The sequence below is a fragment of the Lampris incognitus genome, chromosome 9, assembly GCF_029633865.1.
Source record: "Lampris incognitus isolate fLamInc1 chromosome 9, fLamInc1.hap2, whole genome shotgun sequence".
In the NCBI taxonomy this organism is placed as follows: domain Eukaryota; kingdom Metazoa; phylum Chordata; class Actinopteri; order Lampriformes; family Lampridae; genus Lampris; species Lampris incognitus.
This window is the reverse complement of record NC_079219.1, coordinates 47,743,441-47,768,363: the sequence shown is the minus strand read 5'-3', so window position 1 is coordinate 47,768,363 and position 24,923 is coordinate 47,743,441.

Below are 24,923 nucleotides of genomic sequence, written 5' to 3'. Positions count from 1 at the left end.
TGTCGAGTTTCAGATGAAAGTTCTCTTTTTCTGGCCATTTTGAGCGTTTAATTGACCCCACAAATGTGATGCTCCAGAAACTCAATCTGCTCAAAGAAGTGCCCATCCAACCAATCCAACTTGTGGGAGCTGCTTCTGGAAGCGTGGGGTGCAATTTCTCCAGATTACCTCAACAAATTAACAGCTAGAATGCCAAAGGTCTGCAATGCTGTAATTGCTGCAAATGGAGGATTCTTTGACGAAAGCAAAGTTTGATGTAAAAAAAAACCTTATTTCAAATACAAATCATTATTTCTAACCTTGTCAATGTCTTGACTCTATTTTCTATTCATTTCACAACATATGGTGGTGAATAAGTGTGACTTTTCATGGAAAACACAAAATTGTTTGGGTGATCCCAAACTTTTGAACGGTAGTGTATATATAAAATTTGTGGTTTGTGTAGTCTGGGACTTTCAGATGTAAATGAAATATAAATGAATGACATTCAAGCCCTTGCCAAACGAGTTCACACAATGATGATTAAGCCTACCACTGCCAGGAAAATCTCTCTGTATTCGCAGGATACCAGAGTTTTAAATCTGGTGTCTAGGGCGACATTTCCGTGCTGGCGCGCTGGAGGTGATGCGTTGTGATGCGTTTTATATGTCAACCAGCAATGATTTTTTCCCCCCAAACAACTCTTTATTAGCACAACAAATTTAGACACAGAGGACAGTATACAGAGTTAAAATAAATAACAAAGGAGGAAGGAGTACATTCCATTCCATTACATAAAGATATCAAAAGATATACATAAATTAAAAGTTTTGACAGCCTTTTTGTTTGTAGAAAAAAGAAATAAGTTTTACATATTGTTCAATTTCTTTCAAGAAAAAAAAGGTTTTTGTTTGTGAATTTGCTTTTTTGAATACAATTTTTTGCAGTATTATTAACAGATTTATTGTGAAAAAATATTTGTTACCTCTTTTGGGGTGTTTAAAGAAACCAAATACTACATTCTGCCACAATATAACAAAGTCTTTGAAAAGATGATCAATGATAAATCTGCAAAGGTCTTGCCAGAATGTCTTGGTGTGAGAATGGTGCCAAAATAAGTGTAACACTGTTTCTGGATGTTCATCACAGAAAGAACAGTTCGTGTTTACAACTCTTTTAAATTTTTGCATATTGTGATTGGTGGGATAATATTTATGAATGATTTTAAAGGACACCTCTTTAATCTTATTTGTGATTAGGTACTTATGTGGAAGCATCCAGACCTTCTTCCAGTGTATGTCATTTACAAACCGGTTCCAGTATGCCGTGACATATGTGATAGAGACAGCATCTCTTTGAAATAGGGCATGTATAGCTCTATTGTTATTTTGGGGACACAATGAAAAGCAAATCTTACCAACTGGAGAGTCAGCTTGACCAGGGAGAGAAAGGTATCTGGGTGCAGGATTAGCTACATTTCTGAAAGCATTAGGGTGCCAGTTGGAATGGCATCAAAAACTATTGCAAATTCTTTGGGGGTTACCAGCAATGATTGCTTTGCCAGAGCTGAATTTCCATGTGGCGAAAATGTTTGCATGCCTCTAATTGGCTTGTCTTCAGGGCTTTTTGCCAGAAAGTTCCCGGGCACATCCAAGAAAAGTTTCTGATGCTCCAGAGAAAAAAAAGAAACTCAGCGTTCAGAGGAGGGATTAAAGGAAAAAAAAAAGCCATCAACGTCGAGGACAAACACAGATAGTTATTGGTGTAGCTTTTCCTCGTTGGAGAGCACTGAAATAATAGAAGTGATGCGCAATACAAACACTGCTTTTGCTGTGGGGGGGATGAGTATGGCTGCTGATGATATGGTCACTCACTAGTCTTGCTAAATGACCATTCAGGTTTTGTCATACAACTGTTGTGGACTGCGTCTGGGCCAGAGTGCAGGGGATAAAGCTCGCCACATAGTTGTTGAAAACCTTTTTGAGAACTGTGACATACTATGTATGCAAGAGACACTTTTAGCAAAGCAAGAGCTGGAAAAACTAAACTCCTTCAATGAGAACTTTCATGGGGCTGGGGAGTCTACAGCTGACCTTGGCATGGAACTAGTCAGAGGCAGGATACCAGGGGGTGTGGCTATTCTATGGAATGAGAAGCTCGACTCATTGATAAATATGGTTAGGCTTGGTGTTGATTGGTGCATTGCAATACGGTTTACTCACAATGACAGGGAATTCTTTATCCTAAGTGTGTATACACCCTATGAATGCCAGCAGAATGAAGATGAATATTTGAATAGGCTTGCATTCATCAATTCCTTTATACAAGATAATACTTCTTCCAGTGTGTATGTCATTGGGGATTTGAATGCTGATCTCTCAGATGGGAATTCATTATTTGCTAATCACATGGTTCATTTCTGTCAAGATAATAATCTTATATAGTCCAGCAAAGTCTTGTTGCCTTCAAATAGTTGTACATACATAAGTGAGGCCTGGCACACTGCGCCATGGCTGAACCATTGTATTTGCACTGCTGATGCACATGCCTCGTTGAGGAGTATGGGTATTATGTATGGGGCAGCAACGACTGATCACATACCTCTTGCTATGGCTATACATGTTGAACATCTACCTGTGCTGTTTAGTAATGGAGATAGTGACAATGCAGGAAGTTTGGACTGGTCAACTCTTAAGAAGGACATTTGAGCCTATCATGCCTGTACAGATGAAACCTTGGGTAATATACATCTGCTTAGAGATGCGGTTATGTGCAAAAACATTAATTGTAAAGCATAGGAGAGATCTCTGCTGCATGTTTGATGATATTGTTAGTGCTCTGTATGAAGGTAGTAAGCCCTACTATAAGTATAGAAATAAGACACATAACATGAGGCCTGGTTGGAACAAGTATGTAGCTGGGTATGATGGAGAAGCCCGTGAAGCCTTTAAATCATGGTCTATGGCAGGCAGACCCAGACAAGGGCCTGAGCCTGAACACAAGAAGCTCACTAATGCTGCGCCATTTGCTTCATTTGTAAAAATGAGCAAGCCACGAGGGCAGATTCCATGGCTAAGAAGCTGCTAAGAAATTATCCTGCTAATTTTTGGAAGGAAGTGAGAGTTCGCAACAACTATAAAACATCTCTACCATGCACTGTTGATGGTATCTCTGGTACAGACAATATTGCTGAGTTATGGTGGCAGCATTATAGTACCTTATTCAACTGTGTCCACAGTGATCTGTATAAGGTGGGCAACATTGAGAGTGATGATTCAGTGGTGATCATGTCACATGAGGTGTACTAAGCTGTAAACAAGCTGCCTGTTAACAAGGCAAGTGGCTTAGATCATGTTACTGCCGAACACTTTAAATGTGCCAGTCCGAGGATAGCTCCTGTCCTTGCTATTTGTTTAACTGGCTTTATGGTCTTGTTACCAGACTCAATGTTGTCTGTACTGTTAGTGTCAGTCATCAACGACAAAGCTGGTAAAGTATGCAGCCTAGATAACTACAGGTCTATAGCTCTAGCCAGCATACTGTCAAAAGTCCTAGAAAGAATACTACCCATTAGAGTGCATGAATTATCAACTCCACGGATGACCAGCTTGATTATCCTATTATTAAAACTGAATATGGCACTGACTTATGTATATATGCCTTAAAGGAAATTATTAACAAATATAGAGGCCAAAACTCATCGGTTCTTGTGTGTTTTATTGATGCTTCTAAAGCTTTTGATCGTTTTAATCATAGAAAGTTGTTTGTTAAATTGAGTCAAAGAGGGGTGTCTAAATACATTGTGAGAATTCTGGCTTATTGGTATGCCCACCACCACGCTATGCAAGTAAAATGGGGTAATAGTGTTTCAGACCCATTTGGGGTTAGCAATGGTGTCAGGCAAGGGAGAATTCTGTCTCCAGTTCTCTACAATTTATATATTGATGATTTGTCCAAGCAGTTGAAAGCCTGTAACACTAGGTGCATGATTGGTAATACCTTGGTGAACCATATTATGTATGCAGATGACCTTGTCCTCCTTAGTCCCTGTAGCGCTGGTCTCCAGCAGCTTCTTGATATATGTTCTGTGTATGGTGTGGAGCATAACCCAGCCACTGAGAATGCACAAGCCAGTGCATCCTTAGTGCCGGTCCCAAGCCTGGACAAATGGGGAGGGTTGCATCAGGAAGGGCATCCGGCGTAAAATCTTTGCCAAATCAAATATGCGGATCATAAATAAGACTTACATACCGGATCGGTCGAGGCCTGGGTTACCAACGACCGCCACCGGTACTGTTAACCAGCAGGGTGTCGGTGGAAACTATGCTACTGTTGGGCGAAGGAGAAGGAGAGAGGGAAAGCATGTCCAGAGGCAGCTAGAGAGGCAGGAAGGGTAGGCATGTGGAGGTGAGAGTTGGAACTTTGAATGTTGGCACTATGACTGGTAAAGGGAGAGAGCTGGCTGACATGATGGAAAGAAGAAAGGTAGGCATACTGTGTGTGCAAGAGACCAGGTGGAAGGGGAGTAAGGCCAGGAGTATCGGAGGTGGGTTCAAACTCTTCTACCATGGTGTGAATGGGAGGAGTAATGGGGTAGGGGTAATTCTGAAGGAAGAGTTTGTCAAGAGTGTGCTGGAGGTGAAGAGAGTGTCAGACAGAGTGATGAGTATGAAGCTGGAAATTGAAGGTTTATTGCTGAATGTTATCAGCGCATATGCCCCGCAAGTTGGGTGTGAGATGGATGAAAAAGAAGAATTCTGGAGTGAGTTGGGCGACATGGTGGAGAGGGTACCCAAGGAGGAGAGAGTGGTGATTGGAGCGGACTTCAATGGACATGTTGGTGAAGGGAACAGAGGTGATGAGGAGGTGATGGGAAGGTATGGAGTCAAGAAGAGAAATGTGGAAGGACAGATGGTGGTCGATTTTGCGAAAAGGATGGAAATGGCTGTGGTGAATACATATTTCAAGAAGAGGGAGGAACACAGGGTGACATACAAGAGTGGAGGAAAGTGCACACAGGTAGACTATATCTTATGTAGAAGGCGCCATCTAAAAGGGATTGGAGACTGCAAGGTGGTGACAGGGGAGAACGTAGCTAGGCAGCATCGGATGGTGGTCTGTAGGATGACTTTGGAGACCAAGAAGAGGAAGCGAGTGAAGACACAGCCGAAGATCAAATGGTGGAAGTTGAAGAAGGAAGACTGTTGTATGGAGTTCAAGCAGGAGTTAAGACAGGCACTGGGTGGTAGTGAAGAGTTGCCAGATGGTTGGACAACCACTGCAGAAATAGTGAGGGAGACAGCAAGGAAGGTACTTGGTGTGTCATCAGGACAGAGGAAGGAAGACAAGGAGACTTGGTGGTGGAATGAGGAAGTACAGCAAATTATACAGAGGAAAATGTTGGCAAAGAAGAAGTGGGATAGTAAAAGAGATGAAGAAAGTAGACAGGAGTACAAGGAGATGCAGCGTAAAGCAAAGAGAGAGGTGGCAAAGGCAAAGGAAAAGGCGTATGGTGAGTTGTATGACAGATTAGACACTAAGGAAGGAGAAAAGGACTTGTACTGATTGGCTAGACAGAGGGACCAAGCTGCAAAGGATGTGCAGCAAGTTAGGGCGATCAAGGATAGAGATGGAAATGTGCTGACAAGCGAGGAGAGTGTGCTAAGAAGGTGGAAGGAATACTTTGAGGGGCTGATGAATGAAGAAAATGAGAGAGAGAGAAGGTTGGATAATGTAGGGATAGTGAATCAGGAAGTTCAGCGGATTAGCAAGGAGGAAGTGAGGGCAGCTATGAAGAGGATGAAGAGTGGAAAGGCAGTTGGTCCTGATGACATACCTGTGGAGGCATGGAGATGTTTAGGAGAGATGGCAGTGGAGTTTTTAACTAGATTGTTTAACACAATCCTGGAAAGTGAGAGGATGCCTGAGGAGTGGAGAAGAAGCATACTGGTACCGATTTTCAAGGACAAGGGCGATGTGCAGAACTGTAACAACTACAGAGGTATAAAGTTGATCAGCCACAGCATGAAGATTTGGGAAAGAGTAATAGAAGCTAGGTTAAGAGGAGAGGTGACGATCAGCGAGCAGCAGTATGGTTTCATGCCACGGAAGAGCACCACAGATACAATGTTTGCTTTGAGAATGTTGATTGAGAAGTATAGAGAAGGCCAGAAAGAGTTGCATTGTGTCTTTGTAGATTTAGAGAAAGCTTATGACAGAGTGCCGAGAGAGGAGGTGTGGTATTGTATGAGGAAGTCAAGAGTTGCAGAGAAGTATGTAGGAGTGGTGCAGGATACGTATGAGGGAAGTGTGACAATGGTGAGGTGTGCGGTTGGAATGACAAATGGGTTCAAGGTGGAGGTCGGAATACATCAAGGATCGGCTCTGAGCCCTTTCTTGTTTGCAATGGTGATGGACAGGTTGACGGACAAGATCAGGCAGGAGTCTCCATGGACAATGATGTTCGCGGATGACATTGTGATCTGTAGCGAGAGTATGGTGCAGGTTGAGGAGAGCCTGGAGAGGTGGAGGTATGCACTGGAGAGAAGAGGAATGAAAGTCAGTAGGAGCAAGACGGAATACCTATGCGTGAATGAGAGAGAGGACAGTGGAATGGTCAGGATGCAAGGAGTGGAGGTGACAAAGGCATTTGAGTTTAAATACTTGGGGTCATCTGTCCAAAGTAACGGGGAGTGAAGTAGAGAGGTGAAAAAGAGAGTGCAGGCAGGTTGGAGTGGGTGGAGAAGTGTGTCAGGAGTGATTTGCGACAGAAGGGTATCAGCAAGAGTTAAAGGGAAAGTTTACAAGATGGTTGTGAGACCAGCTATGTTATATGGTTTGGAGACAGTGGCACTGACGAAAAGACAGGAGGCGGAGCTGGAGGTGGCAGAGTTGAAGATGCTAAGATTTTCACCGGGAGTAATGAAGAAGGACAGGATTAGGAACGATTATATTAGAGGGACCGCTCAGGTTGGACGGTTTGGAGACAAAGCAAGAGAGGCAAGATTGAGATGGCTTGGACATGTGTGGAGGAGAGATGCTGAGTATATTGGGAGAAGGATGCTGAATATGGAGCTGCCAGGGAAGAGGAGAAGAGGAAGGCCAAAGAGGAGGTTTATGGATGTGGTGAGGGAAGACATGCAGGTGGCTGGTGTGACAGAGGAAGATGTAGAAGACAGGAAGAAATGGAAATGGATGATGCGCTGTGGCGACCCCTAACGGGAGCAGCCGAAAGTAGTAGTAGTAGTAGTAGTAGTATGGTGTGGAGCATGATATGAATTGCAATGCTAATAAGAGTGTTGTCATGATCTGCAGAACCAAAGAGGTCAATTATCTAAAATTTCCTGATTTTTAAATTGTCTGATAATAATCTTGGGGTATGTAATAAGGTGAAATATATTGGACATTATATTGCTAAACAAATGTCAGACGACAATGTTATTTATAGGCAATGCTGCATGATGTATGCACAAGCAAACACTCTGTTGCGCTAGTTTGGTATGTGTTCAGTTAGTTGGAAGATGTCTCTGTTCAGAGCATATTGTACACCACTTTATACTGCACACCTGTGGTCAATCTATAAAAAAATCAAGCTTACAGAGGCTTCGAGTAGCTTATAATGTTGCTAGATGGTGTAGTGCAAGTGAAATGTTTGTGGCTGCAGGAGTCAGTACCTTTCAGGCTCTTCTAAGAAGTCTCATGTATAAATTTATTTGCCAGCTCAATGACTCTGATAATGTAATCATCAACAGTTTATAAGATTCAGTGCCACACACTACCAATCCCAGCAGTGGGACCACTGGTATAGCTGCCTTCTTATAAGACACTGATTTGTTCCATTTACAGGGATAGACGCTAATATTTTTAAGCACTGGCCCCTAAATTTGGTGGCCAAGCCCCTAAATTTGGTGGTCAAAGTACATTTTTGGTGGCTCAAATGTAAAATCACAGAAAAGGCAATTTAACACAACTTAACATTGTGACACATCAACAAACGAAAAGACATCAACAAAATGAAAATATATAACTATTTATTTAAATTGAAAACTCAAGTTCATTTGTAAACATACATACATAGTCTCTGTCTCTTAGTTCAGTCTCTTTTTCGCACACCCCCCCCCTCCATGCCTCTGCCTCACACACGCTCTCTCTCGCTCCCTCCATCCCTGCCTCCCTCCCAGCCTTGTGCCTGTCAGTCATGTCTGCAATAAAAACATTCCAAAAAGCAGTAGAATTATAATCCGGAAGAACCGAAATATAGCGGGCTTGGTACAGCTTCTCCAGTGTTGGTTCTCAGATGTCATTGTAGATGTGGGAAATGAATCTACAGCAGTAAAGTTGCCGACAACAATGTTAACACCATTAATTATGAGCAACTAGCTGCAATACAAACGGAAAACATGCTACGCGTACGCGAGCTAGCCAACAGTAGCCTACTGCTGATGAAGAGTAGCTAACGTTACATTATTTATCCAATAAATTTAGTTAGCTGCTCTACTTAGTAGCATTAGCACTACTTTAATTTGCAGCATATAAACCTAACCAGCTAGCTAGCTAACTAGATTGGAATTAAACCAACCAACCTTGCTGTGGCTTTGTCGTTTGCATATCCATGCACCGTGTCCATGCAGTTCTTGATATGAAGTTCGATAAGCCCAGGGAAAGCACCGAATGCGATTTCGTTACGTACAGATAAGTCTCAACGTTTTCGGTTTTTATTTTTCAGAGCCATCTAGCATGCCGAATTTCGCCACAAGAGGACACTGTTACATAACCTCACACGAAAAGGAACAACTTTAGGATCTGTGGAAACATAAAATCCGGGTGAACATCGGTTTAAACCGATCTGTTCCTTTTAAAAAAAATTGGGTATTTTTCGGTGAAAATCGGTAAAAACCAAAAAACGCTGAGCCTTGCGTACATAATAATATGCGATGTTAAATTTTTTAATCATTTTCTCCCGTTATCCACTCTCCATTTGACGTATTTGTCTCCCCACGGGTGCATTTTCAGGCGATGTAACTGCAAGGTCTGCAACTGTGCACCTTCAGTGTTGTCCGCTTTTTCCATGAGTTGTGATGTGGTGTTTCCTGAAGGCATTGTTTCCGGTGAAAAGTGAGCTAGACTTCTCGGCTTGTTGAGGAAACTGGCGGCACAACGCAGTACGTTACGTCCTTAGATGTGTCGTATTCTAGCCACTTAAACTCCTGCTTCCATTCACTCCTAAACTTTCGTTGCCGATCCGTTTTTTCATAGTCCGCCTTTTGTGTTTGTGGTTCTTCTGTAGCGATCATGTCTGCAGCTTGAGTAACGTTGGGCTCAGTAAACCCATATGTTGGTAAATAAGGGTTTACCGCTTTAAGAGCAAGATCTGGGGTCGGACTCTGATTGGTTGGTAGGGAGGGGGGAATGAGGAAGTTGTGGTTGTTGTTGTGTGGCGCGAACGGTATTGGGAGCTCCGCGCAAGTGAAAGGAAATATTATTACTAAGAACTGTGATATATTGGACCTATGTCAACGTTTTGTGCAGCTGTGAAGAAGGATTAAATGTGTTTCCAAAGAGAAGACAGTGTCCTCGCCATTTTCAGACAAAGTGAACTATTGAACTGTGTTGGGTTGTACTCCGGAGTTTAGCTAGCTAGCACCAGGCAGTGACGGGCAGTGCCAGCGAACTTCGGCCCTGGATCCGAAATAAATTCGGTTCCCCCGTATCTTCCGGCGAAGGTAGTCAGAAGACGGAGACAGGAAAAGTAACACTGGGGGCTCTTGTCCGGGATAAATTCGGTCTGCATCGGCAAGTGAACTCTAAGGAAAATATATACTATTTCTGAAGAAGACAGCTAATCACAAAATGGCGGCAGCCCGCGGGAGCAGTTTGACTGAAAGTGAAAGTAATTATCAGGAGACTAACTCGAATCCATTCATGGATCATAATGGTCAGCAGACCAATCCTTTCATGCCAGACTATACACTACCAGTTTCAAGCACAAATCCATTTCTGACATGGGATGGGATGGTCAGGGACAGTGGAACTGACGTGCAGGATAGTTATAGCCATATCTATCCAGAAGAAAATGAACTGGTGTCAGAGGGCCAACCCAATGCCTGGGTATGTCCCCAAACTGTAGCTTTTGTGGCAACACCCAACAACAACCCGTTTGTGTCTGAACAGCCCGTGGGATATGCTGAAAGCACACCAATGCATCATAATCCATTTACTTCATGTCCTGAGCTCTCTCCCCAGCCATTCACCCCAGGGATGCCCGTTGGGAGTAACCGTCGTGTGAATGTGCAACCAACAGATTTTGACGCAACACCACCGTATGAGCATGAGCAATCTCCACCTAGGTATGGCAAGTCCCACATACGCCGCACAGGTGTGCACCGTGACCCCTCCCCAGAAAGTGAGGATGACTTGGACAGACGTGAGTGCGTCCCCACACTGCGGCCTGGCCAATATGATGGTACCACCGCATGGAGAGAGTTCATGTACCGTTTTAAGAGCTGTGCTATAGCTAACCATTGGTCAGAAACCACCAAGGCTGTCCAGCTGAAATTCTGTCTAGTAGGTGCTGCTGGTGCCGTGGTCCACCGGAACCCCCGGTCTGCTAGATGGGATGACAGCCGTACTGTGGAGGAGCTGGAGGCTGCCTGTGGGCCCACATCAGAGCATGCTGCTGCAGTGGGCATCGAGTTGAGGCAACGGGTCCATAAATCAGGTGAGGCCCTACATGCTTTGAGAGATGACATATATGAAAAGGTATCAATCGTGTATGCTAACAGAACGGAGCAAGAACAAGATGCCATTGCTGTAGAAGTGTTCATAAATGCTATGGGGGACGCTGGCATTGTACAAAAGCTGTTAGAAGAGCGGCCCAGTAGTCTGGCCCAGGCATATAAAATTGCCCATCTGTATGCAACCACGAAAAGAGCAGCAGAGAATGTAACCCAGCTCATGCTAACAGGGGCCCGTCATATGACCGAGCGGAGGCCTAGAACAGCTACAGTGCATGGATATGAGGAGGAAGAGCTTAAGAACAGCGTGGTCGTCATAGTCACACCTGATGAGAGGCCTAAACCCTCCAATTCTCGTTCTCAGCCAAACAGACAAAAGGGTGGTCGTAAAAGTATAAACTGGGATGAAATCCGCTGCCATAATTGTTCCGGCATAGGGCATATGAAACGAAGCTGCCCCTCACCAAGACAGCCAAATATGGTTCAAACAGCCCCGGTGCCCCAGGCCACAAAGAACTTACACTCATCCAATGTGTTGCATCTTAGAGCGCAGAGCCAAGAGATGAGCATTCATGTATTAATCCATAACTTTGAGATGTGTGCTCTTTTAGATACTGGTGCAAGGAGAAATGTTCTTCCTGAGCATCATTATAATGCTCTCGACCCTGAGAGCCAACCCCTGCTCGAACCGTCGATCGTGCAGTCGCTGCAGGGTATTGGACCGGAAAATGTTCCAGTACTTGGTGAAGCCCACCTGCCCATCCAAGTTGCTAATCGAACAGTGAGCGTCAACTTCATTGTCGCTGATGTAGCTGACACAGAGGCCATCCTCGGTAGCCCATTCCTAGAGCGGGCACGCGCACGTTTGGATTTTGGCCAACATAAGACTGTGCTGTTCGGCGAGCAGGTAGCCTACTTCGACCCCAACAATCAACCCAGGGTGCATGTTGCGAGGATAGCCTGCACTACTGTTTTGGAGCCTGGACAGGTGTACATAGTACCAGGAAACATACATTTCCGCGGACATGTACAGGGAAGTGTGATGATGAGTCCCACCAAAGGCTTCGTGGAGAAGCACCATGTGCTGGTGGCACGGGCCCTGGTTGAGGCTGGGTCCATAAAGCACATCCCCATCAGAATGTACCCTGGGAACACTGCTGTCACCATAAGGCAGGGGGCGGTGGCAGGACTCCTTAAATCGGCCGAGGCAGTACAAAACCCTACCACTGACATCGAGCACGATCCACCCACTATGGAGCTTCCCAGGATACCTGACCATCTCCAAACCCTGTATGCTCAGAGTTGAAATGAGCTCAACGTTGAGGAGCGATGTCAGCTAGGTCAGCTATTGCAGTGCTACGGGGATGTTTTCTCCAGAGGACCCACCGACTTGGGCCGTACCAGTTTGGTCCAACATGACATCGAAACCCGGCCTGGCGCTCCAGTGAAACAACAGCCCCGACGAATGGCCACAGAAAAACAACAAGATGCTGACCAGCAGATACAGCAAGGCCTCGAGGCTGGTTTCACCCGCCACAGCAGCTGAGCATCGCCCATTGTCACGGTCCACAGAAAAGATGGGGCCTTCCGCCTTTGTGTGGATTATCGTGCTCTAAATGACTGCACTGTAAAGGATGCTTACCCGCTGCCGCGGATACAGGACACACTCGACACCCTGTCCGGAGTAAAGTGGTTCAGCACCTTGGATCTTGCCTTGGGCTATTGGCAAGTCGAACTGACTCCTAGAGCACGCAGGGCAGCCACCTTCTAGACCAGGAAGGGTCTTTTCAAATGGAATGTGATGCCTTTTGGCCTATGCAACGCGCCGGCAACATTCCAGCGACTAATGGACTGTGTCCTGGCAGGCATGCAATGGGAGACCTGCCTTGTGTATTTAGATGACATCATAGTCCTTGGCAGGGATGTCCCAGAGATGCTACAATGCCTTGGAGAAGTGTTTGACCGGCTGCGCCAGGCCAGCCTGAAGCTGAAGCCTGCCAAGTGTTGCCTCTTCCAGCATCAAGTCGCCTACTTGGGGCACATCGTGTCTGAGAACGGCGTTGCCACTGACCCACAACAAGTCCTGAAAGTGCAACAATGGCCGACTCCAACCGCTGTCACTGAGGTCCGTCAGTTTGTTGGACTAGCATCCTACTATAGGCGGTTTGTTAGGGATTTTGCTACGGTGGCAGAGCCACTCCACGCCCTAACTAAGAAACACGCCCGTTTTCACTGGTCGGAGCAGAGTGAGGAGGCGTTCGAGGAGCTGAAGCGGTTACTTACCAGTTCTCCCATCCTCGGTTACCCGCTGGATAGCGGTAATCTCATCCTAGATACCGATGCGAGCGATGCAGGGATTGGAGCTGTCCTCTCACAAGTGCAGCACGGCCAGGAGCGGGTGTTGGCCTATGGGAGTCGGAAGCTTTCTAAGACGGAGCAGAACTACTGTACTTCCCGGCGGGAGCTTTTGGCAGTGGTGGAGTTCACTCGTCATTTTCGTCAATACCTGCTGGGTCGATGTTTCATTGTGCGCACCGATCACAGCAGCATCCGTTGGTTGACCAGGATGAGAGAACCCGAGGGGCAGTTAGCCAGGTGGCTCGAGAAGCTGGCTGAGTTCGACTTCCAGATAGTTCACCGCCCTGGTCGCCTCCATTGTAATGCTGACAGCATGTCTAGGAGGCCCTGTCGTGAGTCATGCCCTTGTAGGGTTCCTGACAGCCCTCAATCCAGGAGCATCAACCATCAGGGGGTGCAGTGTGATTTGGACAACACCCAGGTGGTGCCAAGCCCAGTGGGGGTGGTGGAGTCACTCAAAGGAACCGCAGAGTCTCAGACAGAGAGTATCTGCCTCACAGACACTACTCCGAATGCTTTGTTCTCTGGCTGGACCCTCAAACAGCTGCGTGATGCACAAATAGCAGACTCAGACATTGGTCCCATCAGGAGGTGGTTGGAATCAGGTGGGGAGCGGCCTCGCTGGGCAGAGGTTTCACCACACAGCCCAGCCACGAAGACCTACTGGAGCCAGTGGAAACAACTATACTTAAGGGAGGGCATCCTGGTGAGACGCTTCTACTTCAACGATGATGGCCTGTTCTACCCGCAGATTGTGCTGCCCCGTGCATTTCAGTCAGACGTGCTGAAGCAGATGCACGATGGATCTGTTGGAGGCCATTTTGGGGTTGACCGCACCCTGACCCGCATCCAGAACCGGTACTACTGGTACCAGATGAGAGAAGATGTTACTCTCTGGTGTCATACCTGTATAAGTTGTGCTGCAAAGGCTAGGCCAGCCAAAACACCTCAAGGCCCCATGGGAACTGTGAGGGTGGGGACACCTATGGAGCGGGTTGCCCTAGACATCATGGGCCCACTAAATGAGACTGAACGCCACAATCGATACGTGTTAGTAGTTCAAGACTACTTTAGTAAGTGGGTGGAGGCATATCCCTTGCCAGATCAGCAGGCTGTGACAGTGGCTGCGGTGTTTACCTCTGAGTGGGTGTGTCGGTATGGAGCGCCATACACCCTCCACAGTGACCAAGGCACAAATTTTGAATCTGATGTTTTTCAGAAGATGTGTGAGACTCTTTGTATTGAGAAGACCCGTACCACACCCTTCAGGCCACAGTCTGATGGCCAGGTTGAATGGTTTAATGCCACGCTTCAAAAGATCTTGGCCACCACAGCAGAGCGTTGTCATCGGGACTGGGACCTCATGCTTCCCTATGCGGTCATGGCCTACAGAGCGACACAACACAGCTCGACTGGGTTCACTCCTAACATGATGCTGTGTGGAAAGGAAGTGACGGAACCCATTGACCTCGCCGCCGGCCTGCCTCCAGACTCGGACAGTGCAGAGGATGCTCCGCAGTATGTCACTCAGCTTCGCCAGCGACTACAACTCTCTCATCAGATCGCTAGGGAGGCCCTTGGTCAAGCTGTCACACAGGCGAAGAAACAGTACGACAAGGCTATCTGCCGCACCGCATACAGCATAGGTGTTGCTGTCTGGTATCTGGTTAAAGGGAAGCAAAGAGTTCAAAACAAAGTGAGGAAGTTCCTGCCTTCATATGATGGGCCATACTTCATTATGGGACAACTGGATGACCTGGTGTATCACATTCAGAAAGGGCCCAGGACAAAGGCAACAGTGGTACACCATGACAAGTTGAAACCCTTCAGGTCCCGTACTCCGATGGATAACAGCTGGGCCTTCAAACACGCACAAGTCTGGAACCCAGTTGAGGTCCCACCTCCAGACATGGACACTGACATCGTCGACTCTGACCCAGGGTTGTCCAGCCTGTTCTCTGACGCAGCGGGTGGAGAGCCTGACAGCCAGCAACTAACCGAGCTGGTCGTTGATGATCTTTCCAGTCCAGCCCCTCCTTCACCAGCTTCTCTCCACATGGATGTGCTCCCCCCAAGCAGTGGGGAAGTTCATGCCAGTGGGGGTAGTGCATTGCCGCGGAGTCAAGAAGGGACTGTTTCAGATTGTAGGTTGAGACAAACACCTACGAGGCCTAACAGGAGTAGGAGGGCTCCTAACAAATATGGAGAGTGGGTGGCTCATTGAACTGAATTGTTGAGAAAAAAAAAGAAACAGAAAAAAAAATCAGTGTTGCTTGCACGTACACAAGGAAAAAAAATGCTTGCAATGACTTGTTATCATTTTGTTGTGCATGTTTGCACTGTTGTTCAGTTATTATTGACGTTCTGTTTAGGAGGAAATGTAAACAGTTGAAGTATTAATACCTGGTGAAAAATGTTGTGAGTTGAAAGGTGAAACAGAAATGTTGGTCAGATATTTGCACTTATAATTCCGGTTAGAATTGAGAAGTGTCTTATTTTTTGGGGTTTCTGTTGAATGCCAGGATAGTTGAGTTATATAGTATGCAATGACCTGTTTGTGATCACATTAGGTGTGATCTGTTTCATTGGTTGACTAACATGCCTCCCTTACAGAGTACCCAAAGAATCAGTACAGAGAAAGCAAATGCACTACCCACCACCACTAACAGACTTACACCCAAAGGGAGATGCACAGGGATGCAGAACGATTCCTATGGCCTAATGGACTGTTCAATTGGACTGTTACTCCATCTACCTCTCTGCATGGTGCCTTGGAAGAGACAAAAAGGGGAAACAAGGACAATTGAAGTGTATCTATATGGCTCTGTGATCTGTCTAAGAAATGTATGATAGATAACTGTATCTGTGTTGGAGTGGAATTATGTGTAATGCCATCCATAGTGGGGGTAGTGTTGGTAAATAAGGGTTTACCGCTTTAAGAGCAAGATCTGGGGTCGGACTCTGATTGGTTGGTAGGGAGGGGGGAATGAGGAAATTGTGGTTGTTTTGTGGCGCGAACGGTATTGGGAGCTCCGCGCAAGTGAAAGGAAATATTACTACTAAGAACTGTGATATATTGGACCTGTGTCAACGTTTTGTGCAGCTGTGAAGAAGGATAAAATGTGTTTCCAAAGAGAAGGCAGTGTCCTCGCCATTTTCAGACTAGGTGAACTATTGAACTGTGTTGGGTTGTACTCCGGAGTTTAGCTAGCTAGCACCAGGCAGTGATGGACAGCGCCAGCGAACTTCGGCCCTGGATCCGAAATAAATTCGGTTCCCCCGTATCTTCCGGCGAAGGTAGTCAGAAGACAGAGACAGGAAAAGTAACACATACTTCAGCAGCCCTGACATATCGGCAGCTAGCCGGCGGCGAGTAAAATCGCAGAATGTTGAATAAAAGGCACGAATGAATCGGGATGTTTGTGGAACTGTGACGTTGCGTTTGCGAAGGGCGATGGGTTTTTTTTTTAACCTTGACTTGGTGGCCACAGGAGGCCACCTACTGGGGATATATGGTGGCCACAGAGTAACTTTTTATGGCCATCGGGCCATGGTTAATGTCGAAGCCTGATTTATGTTATTTCATTGTGTTTATTCTGTGTATTGTCTAGGGTTTGTCTTTTACCTATTTGTCTTTGTTTGTTATGGACCCTAAGTCTGCAATAAAGTTTTGAATAGAAAATGGCATAACGACCAAAAACAATGATCGGTTTCATATGCAAATTATAAAATCAAATGATCAAATTATCATAAAAAAACTCTTCTATGCACTCTATGCATTGCCTATGTGCACTCCTGTTGACACCTTTGTGTTATCGGACTTGAACCTAGTTTTTTTTACACTTGCGTTGTCTCCTGACTAGATCCTTGCTTGTGTTGTCTTAACTCAGATGTACGTCGCTTTGGATAAAAGCGTCTGCTAAATAAAATTGTAAATTACTCTCACTGCCAGAAGGGGGTGACAAACTTCCGCACTGCAGGTTTAACAAAAGACGATAAACCGGCTAAATGCTTTGCACGTGCTCGAGCAAGCCAAAATCAGATCAAGGTCTAAGGTGAGATCAACATTTTATCAAAGTGCAGCCAAGATTACATTAAAACATACACTGTACTAAAAGACCAGACTCGGTAAACAAGGTTAGTACAGCATGTAATGAATATAACATAAACGTGACGAACATGATATAATTGTGATGGCCTGGCGGCCTGTCCAGGGTGTCTCCCCACCTGCCGCCCAATGCTTACTGAGATAGGCTCCAGCATCCCCATGACCCTGGGAGCAGGATAAGTGGTTTGAATAATGGATGGATGTGTGATGAATATAATATGATTGTGATGAATATCATATATTGTAACGAATATAATCACATTTTATCCTCAAGATAGTATACAACTCACTTCATCATCACTGGACAAAGTGGGGGGCACGGTGGCGCAGTGGTTAGCATGGTCACCTCACAGCAAGAAAGTCCTGGGTTCGAGCCCCAGGGTAGTCCAACCTTGTGGATTGTTCCGGGTCATCCTCTGTGTGGAGTTGGCATGTTCTGCCCGTGTCTGCGTGGGTTTCCTCCGGGTGCTCCGGTTTCCTCCCACAGTCCAAAGAAAATGTAGGTCAGGTGAATCGGCTGTACTAAATTGTCCCTAGGTGTGTGTGTGTGTGTGTGTGTGTGTGTGTGTGGGGGGGGGGGGGGGCGGCCTGTGATGGCCTGTCCAGGGTGTCTCCTTGCCTGCCGCCCAATGACTGCTGGGATAGGCTCCAGCATCCCCGCGACTCTGAGAGCAGGATAAGCGATTTGGATAATGGATGGATAAAGTTTTAAATTACCAACACAACTATAAATGTAAGATTAGTATGCCTAATGGGCTAACTTAGGCATACTAGCCTAATGGGCTAACTTTAGCTGGCCACTATACATAATCACTTTTTGCTGTGCCACCTTTTTGTTGAATTATTTTTTCCATCTTGCAAATGTGTGTCCAAGAATGAGCCAGGATGTTGACAGCTGTTTTTTCAAAAAAATTTTTTTGCTTTTTTGCACAACATTGACTTCTTCCACCAGTGGTTGCAACTTAGCATTAGTGTCCACCAAGCCTCTGGTGTTTACTAAGGGTAAGAGTATGTTATAAAAACCCCGTCATTTCCCAGAGTACACTAAAGTTTTCCATGAGTGTACTTACCAGTACACCTGTTATTAGAGTAGGCAGTAGAGAAAGGGTCTCAAGTTAAGTTGAATGTGTCGCTGCATCTTGAATAGCCCAACTACAACATTAAGGGCAATCTAAATCAACATTTCACCATAAAAAGTTAAAGTTATGTGAAGTCAAAGTATGTGAACTTCTGTCAAACTGACTGAATAGGTCAGACCATGTATGATTTGTAAACCAGCTCAGTGTTCAGCAACACAACTTCCACTTTGAACCTCTGACAAATCTCTATCAATGCTTTCTGCGTTTGGATGTCATGTCGGTGATGGATAACTAAAATAGCAGCTAACAGCACCCCTCAGATAACAGAAGCAGATCTACACTCAAATTCTGAGACATTAGAAACCAAACTGGAGAGGAACCAAGGCCACTGCTGGCTACTTAGGAAGTGTGTTTTTATCTTTCTTGTGTTCTTTTCTGATAAAAATGTGTGACTGCTCCAACCCGTAAGCCTACGGATCTGATTTCTAAGAATGAAGGCAATAGTACATTACCGTTTAGACCCTTCACTGTAAATCTAATCTTTGGGATTTTTTTTGTTGTTTTTTTTTTTTTAAATATCAGGCATCCATTCAGGACCACTGCTGATGGAAATAAACCAGTAAGAAGCTGACAGAGCCTTGAGGAAGGAAGTAACCAACAATGTCTGCCTGCCCGCCCTCGGGTGACTCCCTTTCTCAAGGCAAGATACAATAAAGGCTTGGTCTCGCCAGCGAACATTGTGACTCTTGGTTGGGCCAGTGCCATAACTCTGCTGTCAGAATTTAACTCCCCAAACAAACTGCCAGTGTTCAACCTCTCTGCCACATAAAGCCCCATTCTCCTCCAACAATGCAGACATGCTCTACTTGGAGTGACAGCAGTTGATGTAATGTTGTGGTCATAGGGGCATTCATCACACTTGCCATGCTCAAAGGCATGGCGGCAGCCATGGGCGATTTAATCCTGTCATAGGCCCCTGGGCTTGGCAAAGCCCGTGGGCCCCTTCTGCTGCCCATAACCACATATCCACCACCACAACGAACTGATTTACCTCTGCAGCATCTCTCTGAGGGCAAGGGAGGGGGTAGTTTTGAGGTTTGACTACTTGGCGCCTAATTGATAACTGGCTTTTTATCATCAAACTGGGACAACATAACTTGGCACTGTCTAAAAGTTCGATGCAACAGTTAAAAGGAGGAATGACATCTGTTCTCAGTCAAACCATGAGGATTGTGAGCTCTTGGTCTAGATGAGGGGTCGCCTGTTGTTCTTTGACTTGATCACAATGTTGACCAACCAATAAGCTCTCGGATGGATATTAATTTAATTGCTGAAGCAGCTGGTTCCTGTCTGGGTGATGATCCATTGTTATTGAAAAGGTGAGAAGGTGGGAGAGAGCGAAAGAGAGAGAGAGAGAGAGAGAGAGAGAGAGAGAGAGAGAGAGAGAGAGAGAGAGAGAGAGAGAGAGAGAGCGAGAGAGCAATGTGGTGTAAATGGATCACACTATTTGCAGAGGGGGGCGGGGTGGAGAGGAGAAAGAGAGAAGGACATTTTATGTATAAATGTTATGAGCATGTTGGTATAAATAAGAGCAAGAGAGAGCGCGATGGAAGGAGGATGTGGTTGTATGGGTGGAGGGAGGTAGAGTCTTGGTTCTCATGACAGTCTTCACATGGTCCCTGATAGCTTTAGTGGTCACAGAAATAAGTGTCCTCAAATGGTTCAAGTTTTAATGTGAATCATTGCCACTGTCAACCCCATCGTCTGAAATTTGAAGAACTTTTTCCATGTTTCTGTTCAGAGTTGTTCTGTCATCCCTCATCTGTCAGGACTCTTTTGTTCCTTTTGCTGTCAGTGCTCCAAGGCTCTTAAACCCATAACAGTTGGTGGCTTGTAAATAACGATCATAAAGGATGAGAAGCTTATTCTACTGTATCTTCTATTACCCACTTGTCTTCTGTTCTACTGCATCTTCTGCTTTCTATTTTCTAATGTATCTTCAACTTACTGTGAGTTGCTCTGCACGACAAGTGGACAACGTGCACTATACTTAAAATTAGACTGAATTTTTAAAAAGTATTAAATTTGAGGATAGCATTGAGATGATCGGTTTTAAAGGTTTAGGTCAGAGTGGCCCCCCTCCAGGAACTAAATTATTTTCTTTAAAAAAAAAAAAAAGTTGAAAAGTAGGTGTGTCTGTAGATAGGTGAGTGATTCAGTCCCCCTGTCTGTGGCCCTAGAGGCCGATGTGATTCTTCAGCATCATGTCCCACCAAATCTGTTGTGTTTATCTAGAGTCTGTCTGTCAAGGCACGTTACCATCCTCTAAAAACAGAAACAAGTGTAAAGGTGAATGGGTGAAAAAGAAAGAAAGAATTGGAACAGGAGTTGATTTTCTTTGTGGCGTTTTAAGTAAAAATTAACTCTCATTTGTGGGGGGAAAGCAAACAATAGTACACAAAGATAAAAAAAAGACAAATCAAGAAACCAGTTATTGCATTGGTTCGTTTCTAGCAAATACACAACAAACAATCTTATACTGCCCCCTAGTGGTAGCATGTGGTACTGTAACAGATTCATGCTTTGTCACACAAAGCATTCAAATTCTAAGTAGAAAATATGTTTCCTGATAGAAAATATATGTTGGCATGTCTCTTGTAGGTGCATAAAAGTAATAGGACATCCCATAATAGCCATGATATTTCCCATAGAACCCTTTGAACACCTCCTTGCAACAGTCAACATTCCACCATTAATTTTTATAGCCAAAAATGCAAGTTAAATGTATTAAAAAGTTTGCAGAACTTAAAAAAGTTGAACACAAATACATATCTCCCCAAGAAGCTGGAAAGTTCAGCGTTTGCATAGAGTTGGACCTTAAAGTATGTCACTCCAAAGTTTTTGGGAAGAATAATAATAGAATGGAAATAGTGACAACAACATCAGTGTCCTAGCTGTCAGTTAGCCGGCATATTCAGGCCAGTGCTGCATAATTAGTCGTTTAGGTTTTAATGTTTAATATTCTTTATTACCCAGGGAACAAGCATAGAATTGAAATATTACCAATTGAGTACAAAACTAGATTTCCGTCCCACAAAATGTCTCTCATGTTGCAAATTTCCCATAAAAACACTTTTTTTTGCTTCTTTTTTTAATATAAATAGCCATTGGGGCCTCTTGAAGTGTTTTCAGGTCAGGAGGGAAAACATGGTGTTAAAGTTGCCCACAAACTCAGACACCAGGATTGCTGAGCTGTTCATACTGTAGACCCCACACCTCTTACCAGTAACCCTGACATTCATAGTTAACTCATATGAATGAAGGATGTTCTTAACATCAAACTTAGATACATATACACTACCGTTCAAAAGTTTGGGATCACCCAAACAATTTTGTGTTTTCCATGAAAAGTCACACTTATTCACCACCATATGTTGTGAAATGAATAGAAAATAGAGTCAAGACATTGACAAGGTTAGAAATAATGATTTGTATTTGAAATAAGATTTTTTTTACATCAAACTTTGCTTTCGTCAAAGAATCCTCCATTTGCAGCAATTACAGCATTGCAGACCTTTGGCATTCTAGCTGTTAATTTGTTGAGGTAATCTGGAGAAATTGCACCCCACGCTTCCAGAAGCAGCTCCCACAAGTTGGATTGGTTGGATGGGCACTTCTTTGAGCAGATTGAGTTTCTGGAGCATCACATTTGTGGGGTCAATTAAACGCTCAAAATGGCCAGAAAAAGAGAACTTTCATCTGAAACTCGACAGTCTATTCTTGTTCTTAGAAATGAAGGCTATTCCATGCGAGAAATTGCTAAGAAATTGAAGATTTCCTACACCGGTGTGTACTACTCCCTTCAGAGGACAGCACAAACAGGCTCTAACCAGAGTAGAAAAAGAAGTGGGAGGCCGCGTTGCACAACTGAGCAAGAAGATAAGTACATTAGAGTCTCTAGTTTGAGAAACAGACGCCTCACAGGTCCCCAACTGGCATCTTCATTAAATAGTACCTGTTAGAGCCTGTTTGTGCTGTCCTCTGAAGGGAGTAGTACACACCGGTGTAGGAAATCTTCAATTTCTTAGCAATTTCTCGCATGGAATAGCCTTCATTTCTAAGAACAAGAATAGACTGTCGAGTTTCAGATGAAAGTTCTCTTTTTCTGGCCATTTTGAGCGTTTAATTGACCCCACAAATGTGATGCTCCAGAAATTCAATCTGCTCAAAGAAGTGCCCATCCAACCAATCCAACTTGTGGGAGCTGCTTCTGGAAGCGTGGGGTGCAATTTCTCCAGATTACCTCAACAAATTAACAGCTAGAATGCCAAAGGTCTGCAATGCTGTAATTGCTGCAAATGGAGGATTCTTTGACGAAAGCAAAGTTTGATGTAAAAAAAATCTTATTTCAAATACAAATCATTATTTCTAACCTTGTCAATGTCTTGACTCTATTTTCTATTCATTTCACAACATATGGTGGTGAATAAGTGTGACTTTTCATGGAAAACACGAAATTGTTTGGGTGATCCCAAACTTTTGAACGGTAGTGTATATCTACATCATACTAGGTGGCATAGTGGCGCAGTGGTTAGCGTGGTCACCTCACAGCAAAAAGGTCCTGGGTTCGAGCCCCAGGGTAGTCCAACCTTGGGGGTTGTTCCAGGTCATCCTCTGTGTGGAGTTTGCGTGTTCTCCCTGTGTCTGCATGGGTTTGCTCCCGCAGTCCAAAGACGTATAGGTCAGGTGACTCGGCCGTATTAAATTGTCCCAAGGTAGATGTATGTGTGTGTGTGTGTGTGTGTGTGTGTAGGCCCTGTGATGGCCTGGCGGCCTGTTCAGGGTGTCTCCCTGCCTGCTGCCCAGTTACTGCTGGGATAGGCTCCAGCATCCTGCAACCCTGAGTAAGGATAAATGGTTTGGATAATGGATAGAATGGGTGGATTTACATGTATACACACATGTAGTGTATGTATGTATGTACAGTTAAGGTCAAAATTATTAGCCCCCTTTATGAAATTAAACAAAACCCTTAACTTTTCCATGGAAATGACCATAACCAAAAGTGTTTATAGTTTAATTGCTTCCAAAAGACAAAATCTCCACTAAGCTTAAGATATTTTACTGATGCGCCGAATTGAAACAAGAAAAAACAAAAATGACAAGACCAAAATTATCAGCCCTATGACAATTAATAGTCAATAGTGTAACATTTCTGACTCACAACTGACAACAATCTCTGACGGTAGTTCCTAACTAGGTTGGCACATGTCTCTTGAGGGATCTTAGTCCATTCTTCCATGGCAAATTGTTCCAGCTCACCCAAATTGCGTGATTTTCCAGCATGGATATTAACCTTGAGCTTCTGCCACAGATTCTCAATAGGTTTGAGATCTGGGCTCTGAGAGGGCCACTCCAGGACCTTGATTTTGGCATCCTCCAAAAAGTTTTGGACCAACCTGGATGTATGCTTCTTTATGCAAGACAATCCTTATGCAAGACAATGCATAAGGATGTATGCTTCGGGTCATTGTCTTGCTGGAAGACCCAGCAGTGACCTAAAGCTAGAGTGGCAGCAGATTTCTTTACATTATCCTTCAAAATGTCAACATAATCTTCTTTCTTCATGATCTCATGCACCCGAACAAGGTTCCCTGTGCCTGAAGCAGCAAAACAGCCCAACAGCATTATGCTCCCACCACCATGTTTAACTGTGGCAACTGTGTTTTTAGGGTTGAAGGCCTCTCCCTTTCTTCGCCAAACAAAAGCAACAGCCATGTGTCCAAACAGCTCAAGTTTAGTCTCACCAGACCACAGCACAGCCTTCCAAAACTCATGCCCATGTTTCAAATGTTCACGGGCAAACTTCAGTCTGGCTTTGATGTGCCGCTGTGTGAGCAGTGGCGTTTTTCTTGGACGATGACCTCGAAGCCCACCACGATGAAGAACCCTCACAACAGTCTTTCTTGAAACATCAAGTCCAGAAGAGGCCAGTTCAGCAACAATCATCTTGGCAGAGCTCTGGGATTGTTGTTGACATCTCTGACTATTTTCCTCTCCAAAGTTTTTGAAATCTTGTACTTTCGACCACATCCAGGTTTGTTTCTAACACAATTTGTCTCCTTGTGCTTTGCAGTGATGCAACATACAGCTGTTCTAGACACTGTGAAACGCTTGGAAATGGCAGTATAGCCTCCCCCTTCAAGATGATCATCCACTATCTTCTTTCTGAGTTCCACACTGATTTCTTTACTTTTTGGCATGATGAAATTACTTCTTATCAAGAATTTAAGAGTAGTCCCTCTCAATCAAGTGGTCACGTGCCACTAGCCCTGTTCATTGGAGTCCCTTAAGTAAAGCTCAATGCTGATTGTTTGCTCAGGTGTGGTTTGAAAGCTGATTGATTGCTCAGGTCTGTTTTGAAAGTAAAAAATCACATGGGGGGGCTAATAATTTTAACCACCTCAATTTTCACTACATTTGGTATAAAGCAAACCTGAAGATTTATTTTCCATTCCAAAATGTACTAAATAGGGGCCATAACATTGATGAATGTTTTACTATGTAAAATTTTATGAATGATGCAAACATTGGGCAGAATTTTAGGGAAATGTTCCATGGTTCCTTGGGGGCTAATAATTTTGACCTTAACTGAATGTATGTATG